The sequence below is a fragment of the Myotis lucifugus genome, unplaced genomic scaffold (assembly GCF_000147115.1).
Source record: "Myotis lucifugus unplaced genomic scaffold, Myoluc2.0 scaffold_184, whole genome shotgun sequence".
NCBI classification, from domain to species: Eukaryota; Metazoa; Chordata; class Mammalia; order Chiroptera; family Vespertilionidae; genus Myotis; species Myotis lucifugus.
In genome coordinates, this window is record NW_005871232.1 from 2110828 (window position 1) to 2128302 (window position 17475).

The window sequence follows — 17475 nt, forward strand, 5'->3', positions numbered from 1 at the left end:
CTTTTAAACACCACACATGTACACCCATCAGAGCTAAAAAAAAAAAAAAAAGCACCAATATTCTTTGAGCGAGACCCAGAGAAGCTTAGAAAACTCTGGGCCACATAAGGGCCACATTAAATCCTGGAGCACATCAAATCACCTCTTTATGCCGCCTCCTTGGGGAAAAACGAAGAAGGGTACGAATAGGACGATTTGGAGGCTACATGAGATAAAGGATGTGAGCATGCCCTTACCGGCAGCGTCCTCTAGAAATGTGGATGCTGCTGCTCATTCCTCAGTATACCCACCCCTAACAGGAAAAGCAGGAGCCAGCTGGACAAGGACCAGGAAAATCGCTTCAAGACCAAAGGGAGAGAGCCCCCTGCTGGCCTTGAACAGTGCAACCCGTGGGGGCAGGCCTGCTGGCGAGGCCCAGAGCCCCCAGTAAAGGGGCCAGTCAGGCAGGGAATGGACAGTCAGAGGGAGCCAGGAGGAAGATGCTGAAAGCTGGGATCAGCTGGGTTGTCTGAAACCCTCCCCGGCTAGATGCTCGGATCACCCGTCAAGTAAGCCTGGTGAGAACCCAGGATGTGGAAGAGGCGGGATATAGTCCAGAATGCAGCAGGCCAGACAGCAGTGGCTCTCACTTGTGGGTTCATAAATGGGGACAAATTAGTCTAGTCCATGAGACATTCTAGCAGTATTTCCCCTGGCGAGCAAATCCCCTGAAGGTATCTGAGTCTTCTGTGCCAAGTGTACTTTATAGCTTAAGGACAACATTAATGTCTTTTTCTCTAGTTGCTTGTTAATCACTATCATTAAATTCAAGAACATTGAGTCTGGATATCAGGCCCAAAAGCCAGTTCACCTGTTCATTTACTGATTCTTTCAGTAGATTTTTATGTAAATGAGCTCTAACAAGAAAAAATTCCGAGATGTCCTAAGTAAAATTATAGCAGGTCAGAGGGTGGGAGGAAGAAGTAAGAGATTAATCAGTTAAGAGCCTCAGGCCAAAATCAAGAAAAGACGGCTCACGTTCCTGATTATATGTTGAAATTTTGAATCAACTTCCAGGATGCTATCTAAAAAAAAGGCCAACTACCCTAGCGGGTTTGGCTCAGTGGATAGAGCGTTAGGCCGAGGACTGAAGGGTCCCGGGTTCGAATCCAGTCAAGTACATCAGTTGCAGTTTGATCCCGGGCCCTGGTCAGGACATGTGTGGGAGGCAACCAATCGATGTGCCTCTCCCTTCCACTCTCTCTAAAAATCAATGGAAAAATATCCTCAGGTGAGGATTAACAAAAAATAAAAATTAAAAAAATTTAAAAAGGCCAATTGCCAGATGCCACCACATCCTGTTTATGTATGAACTTTCCCACAACCAATTGCCCATAACCAATCCTGAAGTAGGAACGATTTCTTCCTTAGGGACTATGCACCTACCCTGGAACTGCCCCCACTTCCCCTTTTCCCACCCTCCTGCAGCCAATGTAAATTCTTTCAAAACAATTTACATCTTTCATCCCCAAACCCAGTGTATAAAAGAGCCCGTCAGCTCCCGGACAGAGGGCATGCTCATCTTCTCCATCTAGCCCTGCTGCTGGTGGTTTCCCGCGATCGCCAACCTTTCGGACCTAACGGACCACCGGTTGGCGACGGCTGGTTAGACAGTATGTCCCGGGACCTGGTCCTTTTTCTGGCTAGCATATGGCTCCATAAACTCTTTCTTTCTGAAAAGCTTTCAGCCTTGAAGCTACAACTATAGGCACTGGGAATATGGTACTGTACTAAACAAAGCAGAGTCCCTGGCATCATTTTGGGGGCAAATACAGCTAAGAAGATAAGTAACAGGGACCCCACTCCCGGGAGGAGGGGGAGGGTCTCATACATATATCTGTATACTATGTGGAGATATAGAAACACCTACAACTCAATTATATAAAGACAACCCCATCTTTAACATGGTAAGCGCCCAGCCTGTTTTGTCTTCCGGACGGAAAGGATAGTGTCTGTCACCGGTGACTGACTGGGCGCTTAACGCATTAAAATGGGCAAAAGATCTGAACAACCACTTCTCAAGGGAAGACGCACAAATGGTCAGCAGCACAGGAAGAAGCACTCAGAGTTATCAGTCACGAGAGGAATGCAAATTAAAACCCAAATGGGATGTGACTGCTACCATCTAACGGCAGCAAGTGTCCTCAGATGCTGACAGCGGAGGTAAAATGGCCCACGTCTCAGGAAAAAATCTGGCCATTTCTTATAAAACGAAATATCTACCAGCCCCATGACTCAGCAATGTCATAGATATTTACTCAAGAGAAATGAAAACATGTATCCTCAAAAAGACTTGTACAAGAATATTCTCAGCAACTTCATTTGGACAAAAACGGGAAATAACCAAGTATCTATCCATCAATAGGAAAAACAGATAACAAACACAAAATCCACAGGGGAAAAAAACCAAGAAAAATCTTACAAAAACCCCAAACTGTAGAATACTTTTATAGCGGAACACTACTCGGCAATAAAAAGGAATGGACTACTGATACATGCGATGTGAATGATAAATGAAAACATCATGCTGAGTTGAAGAAGTCTTACACACAAAAGAACTACATGTGACTCCATTTATATGAAGTCCCCAAATAAGGAGAACTAGTGCACTAACTCAGAACAGCCGTTGCTTCGGGGTGACAGTGTTGTATGTCTTGACAAGGGTTTGTACACAGGTGTTTGCACTCTTGCTGGAACTCACTGAATGTACACACGAGATGGGTATTTCATTATATGTAAATTTTGCCACATGCAAAAACAAAACCGCAGAGAGCCATTTAAAAAAGTAGGCAAGCCAGAAAACATATAATAAGATTCAGATGGTGGAACTGTATTGTTTAGCACTGTTGCCTTTACGGAAAAGGGCTCTGATCCCAGTCATAGCATATTGGTCTTAAGGGGCTGCTGCCCACCTGTGCACATGAATGCCCACCAGAGCTTAATTTGTCCACAGAGATGTGTTCTCTCTCTCTCTCTCTCTCTCTCTCTCTCTCTCTCTCTCTCTCTCTCTCTCTGCTGTTTCTTCTCCCTATAGAGAGAGGTCCAGAATAAACTCCAGGCTTTCTTGGTCTTCTGTGGAAATGTTGCTATGATCTTGTTAAATTGCTTCCCAAACAACTGCTTGGTTTTCAACAACAGTTCAGAAATCACCAGAAAGAACTACTCTAAAAGTGTTTAACAGTTAATCTCAGAACATTTGGGTTTTATTCGCTGAATCTTTTTTTTTTAATCCTCGCCCAAGAAGATGTTTCTATTGATTTTTAGAGCGAGAGAAAGAGGAAGGGGAAAGAGAGGGGGGGGGGAGAGAGAGAGAGAGAAACATTAATGTGGCAGAGAAACATCAACTGCATGTGCCCCGACCTACACTCACAACCCAGGCTATCAATAAACCCGACCTACACTCACACTGGCCAGGGCTATTAGCAGAATCTTAATCGTGGGTATTTGCACAGATTTTCTGTCACTTCTGTAATGTTTAAACAAACAAACGAAGTTTTTTCAGATGGCCAAGTATGGGGCTTTTTTGGTTTAGGAAGATATTTTATCTCAAATTTACCCCTGATTTTCTTCAACAGGCAAACAAATAAAATAGAAGCAGATGTTTTGAATGATATTTAAACTGCAAAGGGACTGGGCAGCTGAAAACTTTTCTTTGCTGAAACCTTTACTTCCTTCTAAAGAGCACATGGTGTTCTAAGCTTTGGGAGGAAAGTGACTGTCAGAAAAAGGATTTCTCCATGGAAAACAAAACACATGGTAAAGAAAATCCTTGCCTCCCTGAATGCAGAAACAGCACACAGACATCCCTGGCACCTCGTCCAACAGTGTTACTTAGCGGGAAGTGGCCCAGAAACCACAAAGTTGAAGGTGTACTTCCATTCCGTGTCCCTAAGAACAATTTTGCAAAAATCCCTACCTTCTTCCAGCTCACTGGCCCAGGAAAACTCCCTGAACATGCATAGCAGTAGAATGAGTATGAGCTTTGTAGTCAAGCAAACCCGAGTTTAAAATCTGCTTTGCAGCCTACCTGCTCTGTGACCCTGAGCAAATATTTAACACTAGAGGCCCGGTGCATGACATTTGTGCGGGGGGGAGGGGGGGGGTCCACAGCCCGGCCTGCACCCTCCCACAATCCGGGACCACTGGCTCCTAACAACTTGCTTGCCTGCCTGCCTCATCATCCCCAACCACTCTGCCTGCCTGATTGCCCCAACCACACGCCTGCCTGCCTGGTCGCCCCTAACTGCTTGCCTGCCTGCCTGCCTGATCACCCCTAACCACCTCTGCTTCGGCCCCCGCCACTGTGGCTTCATCTGGAAGGACATCCGGCTGTCCAGTCAATTAGCACATTACACTTTTATTATTATAGATTGCTGAACTTCTTGTTTCCTGCTCTGTAAAATGGGGCTGTGGATGAAAAAGGGGCCACATGCTAACTGGGACAAGCTCAGGGGAGGCCTGCATGTTGGGCCCTACAAACTCAGAGACCACAAGTAACCACACAGGATGTTCTAAACATAAAAATTCCTAATTAGAAGTGAGTCATGGCAGGTAGTCACATCCTAGGCCCAGAGGTTCCTTGACAAAGGCCAACCTTTACTTTAGGTAAACCTGTCTAATGTCTTTTTGCAACTAGGATGACATACCTTTGAAATGTCAGAGTAGCCCTGGCCGGTGTTGCTGGTAGTTAGAGTGATGGCCCACACACCTAAGGGTTGTGGGTTCATATGCCGGTCAAGGGCATGTACCTGGGTTACAGGCTCCATCCCTGGCCCCAAGGAGCTTGTGCAGGGTGGGAGGCAACCAATCCATGTGTCTCTCTCATATCCATGTTTCTCTCTCTCTTTCCCTCCCTCCCTTCCACTTTCTCTAAAAATCAATGGAAAAAATATCCTCCCGTGAGGACTAACAACAACAATAAAATGTCAGAGTAATGCCCCCCTCTCCCCCCCCCCACACACACCACACACACAAACACACTGCTCAGGGCACACTCACCTCACCAGAACAAACTCCTCATTGTTATCTTGTTCCCTGAGTACCAGCCCTATGTGCTGTAAATGTTCATTGTTAACTATTCTACACCCACCAATGTAAAAGAAGTATATGTGTCTCTCCGTTTTACTTTTTATCCAATCTCAGGGATTTGCCTGCTTTTCTTTCTCCTGCCTCCCTGATCTACCACCAATGAATTTCATGCAGCCTCCTGTTGTCTCCTCCTTTGATTTTAATGTATACAATAAGCTGCAAAACTGCCATTCTCCGGAGCATTTTCTCAATCCTGACAATTATCGACAGTTTAGCTCATAAATTTTTTTACAGGTTTGGATGTTTCTTACGTCGACAGGGCTAAGAATAGTTTCCTCACAGGGTTGCTGTTAGGATGAAGTGAAATGATCTTCTATATAAAGTATCAAAGAAAATATAAGACACACAGTAAGATGTTGAATCTGATGAGGCCCAGGCAGCATTCGATCTACTCTAGAGAAATCACGGTAGTTTGAGGTCTAAGTCGTCCAGATTTAGAAATGTTCTAGGAATGTGGGTCCACTCTAAGGCAAGTTTGGGGAGGTGGGCTCATGATCAATCAGACAATGTATAGGATAGCATTTGGTGTGGGTGACAATTCACACACACACACACACACACACACACACACATTGTTGTGGTTGCTACTCCAATTATCATTATCTTTTTAAAAAAATATATTTTTATTGATTTCAGAGAGGAAGGGAGAGGGAGAGAGAGAGATAGAAACATCAATGATGAGACAGAATTATTGATCGGCTGACTCCTGCATATGCCCTGACTGGGAATCGAACCTCCTGATTGGCGCTCAACCACTGAGTCATGCTGGGCCAGCCGGATTATCATTATCTTTGGCCCAAAGCCAGCCAGTATGTATGTGCATCACAGATGCACTAGTTTGAAGCCTCTTCATTCTACCCCAAACTTACTGCCCTCCTGCTGTCTCAATCATAACCCTGAGTTACCAGTTCTCGGATGGCCTTTCCCCCAGGTGAGCCTCCAGAGCTATTAGAGTTGAGACCTCAGCACACAGCCAGGGTGGCAGTGTCTCTCGGCCAGGCCCACCCCTTCCCCATGAGTGATGCAGACAGGGGGAGAGCTGGAGGAGCTTCTGGAACTCAGGATGGGGGAGGCCTTGTCAGGGTAGACACCCTGGACTTGATTTTGTAGGACTAGAAGAAAAGAATCGACATGGAAAAAAAAACTTCAGATGATTTCATGGCGGGGTGGGGCATCCCCAGAGCCAAATGCCAAATGTGAGCATATGTCACAGTGAGCAGTATTATGAGAAAGAGGAAACTGGAAGCCGGAAACCATGTGTCAGGCTATGAGTCTCCCAATGCTCCACGTTTTTTTGTGTGTGTGTTTTTTACATGTGTATAATGTCTTCAATAAAAAATGAACAAACAGATTTGAATTTACACTCTCTGGCTCCTATGCAGTGCAAACAAATCCTCTTCCTTACTTATAACTCCACTCTGTCCCCTTTGAACTTGGCCCTTACCGCTGTTGGACTGTAGTTTTATTGCTCTCTTGCTATTAAAAGTGTTCCAAACCTCCATGGCCTCAGTGTGCAGTCTGAAGATTCATTGAAAGAGTCATTTTCAGAAAGCAGCAACTTCAATAATTGCTCTCTCAGTCTCTTAGTAGAAGCTCCACTTTCACATGCATTATCTTGCCTGTTGCTCAAAACCTGGGAGCTAAGGAGGCTGGGCATTGTGACCCATTTACAGATCCGAACGCTACTGGCTGAAGTCCCACACTTGGAAGGTGCAGGACATGGAGCCAGGGTTCCTGACTTAAGTGCTGGTCTTACCCCTGCCTGGGCACAGCTCCTGGCCTCCAACCCCAGCTGGTGACCTGTGTCACAGCTTCCTCATTGTGGACTGAATGAAATCATGTATACGAAATGCAAACCAAAATAAAAATGTAAAAAATGTATAAAAATGTAAACCAAAAATCATTATCCATTTTCATTAACATGAGTAGCTTACAATGATCAATCTTTCTTTATATTTCTTTCCTTTCAGAGTATTTCCTTGGATATATAACCCTAAGTGAAATAATTGAGCATTAAAAGTTATAAACTATTTAAAAGATCTCATTATGTATCTCTAGTTCATTTTCCAAGTTACCAAGTTATACCAATCAAAATGCCTATCAATTAAATAGACTATGGCACACCCATATGATAAATATGCACATCTATATTTATTGACCTAAAGATATATACCCCAATGAGAAAACAGGTAACAGAGTAAATTAACGTTAATTCCATTTTAAAAACATGTGTTTATATGTACAAAGATATGTATATATATCTATAAGGCTACAAAGATATGTATAAGACAATTATTTTTCTTCTTGTCTCTATATTCTGATTTTTCTACATAAACTTGGAAATAAATATATATATTTTTTAAATATGAAGAATTTCTCAACCAGAAAAGTGAGGCCAAAGGGTTTGATGCTCAAAGGGTAACAGATGTGTGAACATAAGCAAGTTGTGAGGTACATTACAACCAACAGAACAATAACCAGACTATACAAACAAATTTAAAAACTATTAACCCTGATATCTTGAGAATAAATCTTTGAGACTACTAGTCCCTCTATATTACATCGTAGAGTACAGGAAACTCTAGCAAACAACCTTTAAAGTACAGCCCCTGTCACTTGATCACAGTGGTTGTTGTTTTGGCATTTAGTTATTTCATGCAGAGAAAAATTGCCCGGGGAGAAGCTATTGTGGCTTTGAAAGTAGATATCACACTTGGGAACCTCTGTTCGCTCTCCTATATATTCTATTTAGGAAGCTAGTCTGAGTCAGCTGGAGTCACTGCATAGGAACCGCTTAGAGAAAGTGTCCTAACGATCTGAGTACAATCTGTAAACAGCCAAACAGCAGGAAGGGCACCGTACTCAACTTTAATTCAATCACTACCCACTGGACATTTAAGGTTCAACTCCAATCCTGTGGTTATTCCTTTTCCCGTATCCCAATGTTGAAGAAGTGTCACTTCGGTTAAAAGTTAAGCTCCCCACACCTCCCTAAAAATTGCCAGCTCCAGGGATATACTTTGGCTAAACTACTCTTGAGTTGTAAGGGAAATAACCATATCAAGTAGCCAGTAACAAAATACCAGTTGTGAGAATTGACACAAATGAGTTGGCAAATTTCTGAAAAGAGCAAATTAAATAGTTTGTCAAAAACAGTTATTGGACAAAACAGAAATGACCCAAATCTGGAATTTATAAATTAAATGTGATATCATGAAAAAAGTTTTAGGATGGATGTAAAATTTCTTTAAGACTAAAAATGAGCATTTTCACCCATTCCTACCACAGAAAGATTTATTAAATAGGCTAAAACTGTAAATAAGAAAATAATTCAAGTTGATTTGACTTTTGGAATTCACCACTACAAAATAAACTACAGACTGATGTCACATGGACAAGAATTTGAATGCTGTGAAAAAATGACAACCAAAAAATACAAGGGAGGGGCATAGTTAAGGCATCTTTAAAAATTCCACATGGCTCTGCTTATTAAAATATTTTATAGTATTTAATTGTTTTTCAAAGCATCTGAAAAATGTGCAAATTGCTGAAAAATCTTGGATGGCAAATTCAGATAGTTTGCACGCATCATTCCAATGTTTGCCAAGGAAAACAAAGAAGGCCCTCTCCTGGGATTGGGTCCTCTAGGCTCCGTGCTATGGAGCAGGATGGTGGGACCACTCAGAACTGTGTTCAATTAAAAAATGTATGAATTGCTGTATGAATTGCTCGGCTGGTGTGCGTCCACCAATGAACTGGGACGTCATGGTTCAGTTCCCAGTTGGGGACTTTTCAGACTGTGGTAACTGAAACCACGAAAGCTACATTTCACTCACAGCTACATTTCACTCCTCAGACCCTCCTGATGCTAATGAGCAGCTTCTAAGCTCTGGCCTTTGCTTGTCTTCTTGCCCATGGTTTGGAGTCTCCTGGCTGCACTGCCCTCTGCTGCTCTCGGTACATTTCCCCCTGGCCTGGCTTTTTGGACCTGGTTCCTGAGCACAGTTCCCCATGAACTCTGCTCTAGATTGTAAAGCATCTGTTAAATGCTATCTCCCCCTTGGCTCAGAACTCCGTCAATGATCTCCCGTTTTATCACTTCTTCCCATTGACAATCAGATTACTTTTATATTCAAAACTTTCAGTGGCTTCCTATTAACTACAGAATAAAGTCCGAATTCTTAGGATATCCTTTAACAACCTCTGGTCCTCATCAGCACATATGCTTTAGTATCAGTACTCAGGAAAATAGCATATTCCCAACTTCGTTTACAGGCACCTTTGTGTTATGTGCTAAAGTCTTCTTAAAGTGAGACCTGCTGCATCCCAAGTCTTCTCACAGGTGCCACTACAGAACACAGCAGAAGCAGTCCGATCATTAAAATAAACAGAGCTCCCATTCACAAGTGCATTTGTAAACGGTTCTCTGAAATCTGCATCAAGGAACTATGTATAAAACAATTTGTGATTATAGTTTCTAATGAGTTCCCCATATTTTTTGAGGAATCAATTAAGCTGATGTGACCCCATGCATTTCAATTAGTGCTGAAATCCAAGTCATCGTTTATTTTTTAAACCGGCCACTTATATAATACACTGCTTGAATAAGTTACTAATGAGCCACATACTCTCGGAGCACATCCTCACATGAATTATTCCATGGCTTTTTCCTTCACAAATATGACATAAATGATCCAAAGAGAGTCAACTAACATGTAGAGCATTGTGAACGAAGAGTCCTTCAGCTCGGAAGAGTCTGAAATCACCATTCTGAAATGTTTACATCAAAAAGCTGGCACATGCGAACATTGCTTACTTCCTGTTCTAGCACAACCAAATTAAAATGTATCTGCTATGCTGCCTACACTCCGTGCACACTGAGGTATATTCCTAAAGCAAGAAAGGGCACTAAACCCATCATGCTCTGGAATACACAGATTCATAGCACTTTTGTGTGGGCATTCCTGCCCAGTTCAAAGACCTCCTTCTATGTGTAATATTTTGGTGATTCAATTAGGAGAAGAAATGAAAATGGGATGAGCAGGCACAGCATCCCGTTCAATCAAAAGTGGACCCAGAGAGGCTTCTACCCCTGTGAGGAGGAACAAAGTCAAAGGCATTTGTGAAAGAGCCAGATTAACACCTTTCTCGAGACTCGTCATTATTATTGGGAGTAGAAGACTCTAATTCATTGCAATATGACTTCTATGCCCACTATAGGTTCAAACAGAGTAAGTAAATTAATTGCATGTAAAGTATTAAAACAGTGCCTTTAGATGTCAGGGCTCTCATACTTCGTCCTCTAGCACCCTTTTGCTTTCCTCCTGCACACACCCAGTGACTCTCGTCTGCTCCCAAGGCTTTGTCTACCATCAATATGTTGTGGGTTGCCAAATCTTTATCTTCAGCTATCCAAATGCCGAGCACATATGGTCCCCCAGAGCCCCTGAAAATCAGCATGATCAGGACAGAATTCACCTTGCCATCAGCCCTTGCTCCTCTTCCAATATTCCTCATCACTTGCAATGGCTCATACTTCTCTCCATTATCTAAAATAGGAGTCATCCCACTGCCCCTCCCTCATTTAAAAAGAGAAGTCAATTTATCACCAAGTCCTATCAATTTTAGCTGAGAAACACCTCTCAAACCATCCCACTATTGCTAGTTAGCTAATTGCTCATGAGCACTTCTGTGACAGTCTTCAAACTGGATTCCCCTTGTCTCTCTTCCCAGCGGGCCATTCTCCCCTTTGCCAACACAGTCAAAATCTCCTGCTTAAAATCCATGTGGCTTCTGTAAAGTCCGCAGACCTCATGTTGGGGGCCATGACGTCCCTTTTCAGATTTCCCTTCTTCCCTTTTTGGCCTTAAATTCCATGAACCCGTCACACAAATCCCATCCAGAACAAACTGTTTCACCCACAGTCCCTTTAGTTGGACTCTCCTCTCTACTTTATCTCCTTACTCATGAAGGTGTGATTTACATATTGTTGTGGCGCTTTGGCTAATTTTCACAACCGCAGACAGACTTAGCTTCTTCCTCTGACCCCACAGGATCCTGTTTTTTCCTGATTCAAAACTCAGAAAATAAGGCCTAGCCTCACATTTATTACACACATAAGCCATTGGAACACTGAAGATGTTGATCTCTGCAACTCTTTTTTATACTCCACTTAAAAAATTTCTCTCTTTAGAAATCCCTTTCAAAGAAATGCCTTCAGGTGTCATCTCAAGAGACTAAAGTTTTACAACCAGTTCTGAAATTTCAGACACAATAACTCTTCAAAGTTAAGGTAATTTTCCCAGCAAGACCTAATACCCTAAATTAAGAACATGCAGCTTTCACACGTTCCCTTGAAACCAGTGGTGAGGGGGTGGCTGAGATGGAGTACAGAATCAGGGCGTGGGGGTGGGCAGGGGTGCACGGTGGGGCAGGAGGACCATATGAAGATGTTGGGGGGAAGAGAAGGCAATTTCAGAATCAAAGAAGACTGAACACAGACATTCCTACATGGCTGGCCGCACCCTCCCCCTCTATCCACCAATGAGTTAAATAGCCTTTTTGTTGGAAAACTGCCACTCTCCTGGCTGGCAAGTCTCACAGATTCCACAGTGGAAAGAGTGTCTGGAAAAAAGGGATGAAGTTCTGCAGAGGGCAGCCTGCACATTTAACTTTTCTAAAATGCCTGTAGAAAAAACAGTTTTAACCTCTCTGCCCATATGTATACAACCAACTTTGTCATTAAAAAAAAAAAATCTTCCATTCAAATTTGAAGACTTCTAGTTTTCCAGAGCAGGAAACAAAGTGTGTGACTTGCCTTCCAGCGGAGGGTGTCGCTGCCTCTGAGAGGAGATGTAGCTCCTAGATACTCTCTCTTGCCATCACAACGGAGACCCCCAGGCTTCTGCGCTGTTCTAAGACGCTCAGGGAAACATGCCGGGGAGGATACCTCATTCCCTCAGAGAAGAGATTGGGATGTGCGGCCCTCCTTCCAATTCCTCCACTTCCATCAGGAAAGGCCAGAACTGACCTCCCTTGACTTCCTGGTATTGGATTGCTGACACAAGGCTAGGAAATTGATTTCTTTTTTAAAAATACATATATTTTATTGGTTTTTTACAGAGAGGAAGAGAGAGGGATAGAGAGTTAGAAACATCGATGAGAGAGAAACATCAATCAGCTGCTTCTTGCACACCCCCTACTGGGCATGTGCCCGCAACCAAGGTACATGCCCTTGACCCGAATCGAACCTGGGACCTTTCAGTCTACAGGCTGACGCTCTATCTACTGAGCCAAACCGGTTAGGGCTGATTTCTTTTTCTCTACTTGTATAGCTTTCAGGAAGCAATAGGCAGAAAACTGCATTCATGAACATTTTCTAAAAAACAGCATGTGAGTATTTCTTTTCTTACAGACAGTCCGGAAAGGCTCCAATATAGGGAAAAGAATTCCTCAGTATAGGAAAAATAAAAAAGCAAAAAACTCCAAATAGTCCTCAGGTGTCTTCATGTTCCATGTGACAAAAGTAGCAGCTACCCAGTTAAAGCCAAAGCTGTACTAACAAAATCACTCTCCTCTCAAGAGTCAATTTAGCTTTTAAGCATGCTTTTGAAATGCCCCCCCCCCCACTTAAGCCTATGCAGGATTTACCAGGGATTCAGACATGTCAGGTGAACTAAGGGGACCACCTGGCAGAGCCCTTACTCCAAGCACAGTAAACCTGACCTAGGAACAAAGCTAGGGGGAGGGACGAGTCCATATACAGCCTGGTGACAGAGATGCTTGTCTCATGGTCCAGCTCCCACAGCCTCACTATGGAATCCTTTAAAGGGATAGAAGAAAGGCAGAAACAGATCAAAGAGCTCAGTCAGGCACTGGATCATAATAGAGTGAGGGTGGAAAGCAGGAGCTCTCGAGTCAGGCTACTTGGGCTCAAAGCCTGGCTAGACCACAATGACCTGTGTGACTTGAGGTAAATGAATTCTAAAGCTGCACAAAGCCTCAGTCTGCTCACCCACAAAATGGACAAAATAATGCCATCTACCTCATGGGATTGTTATAATTATTGAAAGACACCCAACTGCCATTCAACAGTAGTCTGGTAATCATGGTGTCTCTACACAAAGGAATATGACTCAGCAATGAGAATAAACAAATTAACACAACACACAACTAGAATAGGTCTTACACACACAATGTAGAAAGAGGCCAGACATGAAAGGCATACATACTGTATGATTCTATTAATCTAAAACTCAAAAACAGGCAAGCAAATAATCTATAGTGTTCAAAGACAGGGCGAACATCCTGAGTTAGCTGACTGTGTGTTTGACGTGTCACCATGAACGGGACCTTTTTCCTGAGGACTTCACGAGGCATCAGAAGGCTGGGAGGAGCGCCTGGGGCACGTGGCTTACCTTTGAACTACAGCTGGAATGACAACAGGGTCTACATTTAGTCACATACCCCTCGGCTGCTTTCACGCAATTATCCACCTAGTCAAGTAAAACCTCTAGGTTCTGCTGGGCAAGACTAGGATGTTCTTTTGTTTTTTTTTAAACAGTCTGGTCTTATCTTCATTGATCATGCACTGCAATCACCGTGCAACGTTATCTTGCTGCATTTTGTAGTCAACATGTATTGACACAAAGCGACTATAAATAGATTTAAAAATGGCTGGGCAGGTGGCATATCAATTCTCTACCTTTTCGTATACTATGTAGTATTTGCAAGACGTTTCCTCTGATTTAAGTGGAAGAAGCTCAAAACAGCTACTAGTGAGCCTGATACTTGAACCATGAGTTTAAACCTTCATGAATCTACATAAAGACAAACTATTTCCGACCACCGTATGCAGGACGGTCCTGGAGCAACCTGGCACACTAATGCAACCTGGCACACCACCGAGCTCTGTTTGGTTCTTGTCAGGTGACGGGAACAGGGTGAACATAGGCACATACCCTCAGCCACTCACAAGGCTCACATTGTGGAAGTCACTTGGTTCTGGGCCCAAGATCTATGGGGAAAGTACAAACTGCACCTCAGGGCTCAAAGCCACAAGCCTCACCTTGACTCTCGGCACTGCCAACGGGCTCAGCTCTACCTCCAAACCCCTTGATCTGATGACGATTCCCTCTGTGCTCCTCTTTTTGATGGTACCTAGTTCCCCTAATTCACCTCTGTAGAGGAGGCTAAAGGGGGAGCATCGCAGCCTCCCCACTTTAGTGTTCTGCATGTCTTCTGATATCTAGACTGTCGGAAATAGCTTCACTTGACGCAGATGGCTTGACATTGATGGTGGGACTATTCTTTATCATTTCATGCCTGTTTTTTTGTGAGTATTTCCTTTCTTTTTCAAACATCTTTTAAATGCTGTGCTTCATAACTTTTCTCAACCACAAAGACTCTGTGTGAGACTATTATACATGTGCTTTCCATCTTAAGGACTTAATCTTAAAACTCTAACTCAAGAATGGAGAACAACTCCCATTGACTGAAGGTGGTTTTATGGCCTAGGAAGCCCTCTCAGAGTGTACATTATAAAAATGTATTGTTTGAATGTTAGTAATTAAATCTGCCCCAAAAAAAGTCTTCTTGGCTCAACTGGATAAAAAAGCCTCAAGGCATGCCAACTGGATCCTGTGTAGCCACCTAACAAGCTGTCGCTTTGTTGACTTGTGCCAGCAAGACTAGGGGAGGGAGGTGGAGGGTCATGCTTTGCTCTTCTATAGACCTGCAGGAAGAGCTAACCTAGTAAACCGCAAGCAAACAGATCATTTATGGACATGACTATCAAAATGGAAGCCTGGATCCGGTTTCCCCTCCCTTCCCCTCTCACCCAACTCTCTCCTTTCTCCTCTCCTCTCTCTCTCTCTCTCTCTCTCTCTCGCTCTCGCTCTCGCTCTCTCCCTCCCTCCCTTCCTCCCTCCCTTCCTTTTCTGGATAGGACATTTGTTGAACTTGGATAGAAATGTAAACTTGAATTTCTTTGAATTGACATGACAAAAATATGGTTTTAAAAACATGGATGTCATTTACATTTTCCAATATTACACTTTAATATTTGTTGTTATTTACATAATTTCATGTTTTTTGGCAACCAGAGTGCCAGATAAAGTCTGAAGACACACTAACATCAAAAACTATTTCTTCAACTATTTGGTTAGGCAATTCAAATGTTGAAGATAAGACTTCATGACGAATAATTCATTCGGGTGCAGCAATGTGGGCTGGTGAGTTGTGCCAGATGCCATGTTAGTTATGATCAGAGATAGAGCCAACCCGCCTCACTGAGGCACTATACAAATCTGATGGTTTGTTGAACAGGAATAAAGTGCCACTCAGTTTCTCATGTAGAATAACCAATTTGACTCATATGGAGGTCAGTCTATAATGGGAATAAGGAGGTAACCATAAATGAAGAAATTTGTATCAACATTTCATAGATTGTGTTCTTCAGACTGTCCCTTGATATAATATGGTTTTCTGTGGGGGGAAAAAGGTGGGGGGAGCATCAGCTAGATAAGCTTGGAAAGCACTAAAAGGGTTGCCAACAATGTGGACTTGACCTTCTGGTATAGTTTAGTTTCCTTTCCAGTAGAATGAAAAAAAAAACTCCACAAAAACATCATAATAGAAGAATTGTTTATGTTAGCTTTTAAAACAGTTCAGCTTCATTTTGCCTACTGAGAATATGTTATACATGTAATACTATACAAAGAAATCCTTGAAAAGGGTATCTTTTTGTAATGTGAAAATTCCTTTTTCTTGCTGATTCTATTGCAAAAAAAGAGATTTAGGTTTGTTTGTTTTTTAATTATATAAAAAGGTTATCCTTTAGAATAAAGAAGTGAGAAGAAGGGGAAGAAAGGACAGTCAGTATAAAATGTTTTGACCCTCTCCATTCTCCCCCAGCTCCCCATACCCACACCTACAACATAATTATTCTGACCTAATGAAATGGAAAACTTTCATTCCATGAAGCCCCATGGTCCCACGTTGCTAGAGAATAGGTTCCCACTCTTTGAACATCCTCGCTAAAAGGTGAAAAAGGCTGGGTCTGGGGTTCAATGCTTTTGGGGCATCCCCTTCCACCAGAATTTGGCACAAGTTCACTTCCTGGGGAGGCAATTTTGCCTCTGGGTAACTCCTTCGGCTCTCAGTGTCCAGTTTCCATAGGAGAGGCCTCAGGACCTTCTTTGTTTAGTAACAGTAGCCCTTACATCCGCCTAGAATGCCTTGTGCTTTAAAGAGTGTGTACTTTCCTGCTACGCCTGCATTCGATCTTCCTCATCCTATGAGGAGCCCTGACTTCTACCTGAGCGCTCCTTTATCTACATCTTCCTTTAGTAAATGGATGTATTGGTTCCATATGTGTCTGTTCTTGCACAGTCTGTCCTTTTTGAGTTACTAATTATTTTATCATAAGATTACTAACATGCGGCACGTTTAATGGCTTCTCTTAGTGCAACCAAACAATAATCTACTATCCTCCCCTTCAAGGCAGAGCTTTGCTACCCTAGAGCTTAGCCTTCTTGGTTATAAAATGCCTTCAGAGGTGCGAGGATCCGGATGGGTAAATATCAGACGTCTCCTTTCCCTATAAGTCTAATATGCCTTATGTCACTCTCTAGTCTTTTCCCTTTCCTATTCTTTTTTTTTTAAGTGACTCAAATTACCCTTGAAAATGAGATAGATCATCTGACCCACAATCACGTCCCTTCTTCAAAAGCCTACTTGTGTTTGCCATTTACCTAGCTGTGCTTCAAATCCCCCTGTTCATTTTTCATAACAGCCCCAAACGGGAAACAATGGAAATATCATCAGTTTGTGAATGGATAAATAAAATGTGAGCTATCCATACAATGGAATAGTATTCAGCTATAAAAAAGAATGAAGTAATGACACCTGCTACAACATGGATGTTGAAAACATTATGCTACTGAAAGAAGTCAGTCACAAAAGATCACATATTTTGTGATTCCATTTGTAGGAAACATCCAGGGGAAAAAAAATTTAGAGATAGAAAGTAAGCTGCTCGTTTCTTGGGACTCGGGGTAGGAACAGGAGTGATTGCACAAGGAGTCTTTTTGGTGTGATGGAAATGTTCTAAAATTAGAGTTTGGTGATAGTTGCACAACTCTAAATTTACTAGGAATCTTTGAATTGTACAGTTAAATTGGGTAAATTTTATGATATGCAAATTATTCTTCAATGAAGCTATTTTTAAGAATAGTCCTTCACGTATTTATTCTTTGATGAAAACCTTGAGTTAGCCCATTTCATTCTCTCATTCAGAATCTCTTCAAATTCTTGTAGTGGTTCTAAAATATATAATTTTTGTCTATG

The 17475-nt window shown here is 42.5% G+C and overlaps 1 protein-coding gene across 1 annotated transcript in view; it reads right to left on the bottom strand.

Annotated features, from left to right (window-relative positions):
• The window catches only part of PAPSS2 (3'-phosphoadenosine 5'-phosphosulfate synthase 2), an 84195-nt gene that overhangs the window by 35812 nt on the left and 30908 nt on the right, over positions 1 to 17475 (bottom strand). The gene's annotated exons all lie outside the window — the stretch shown is intronic.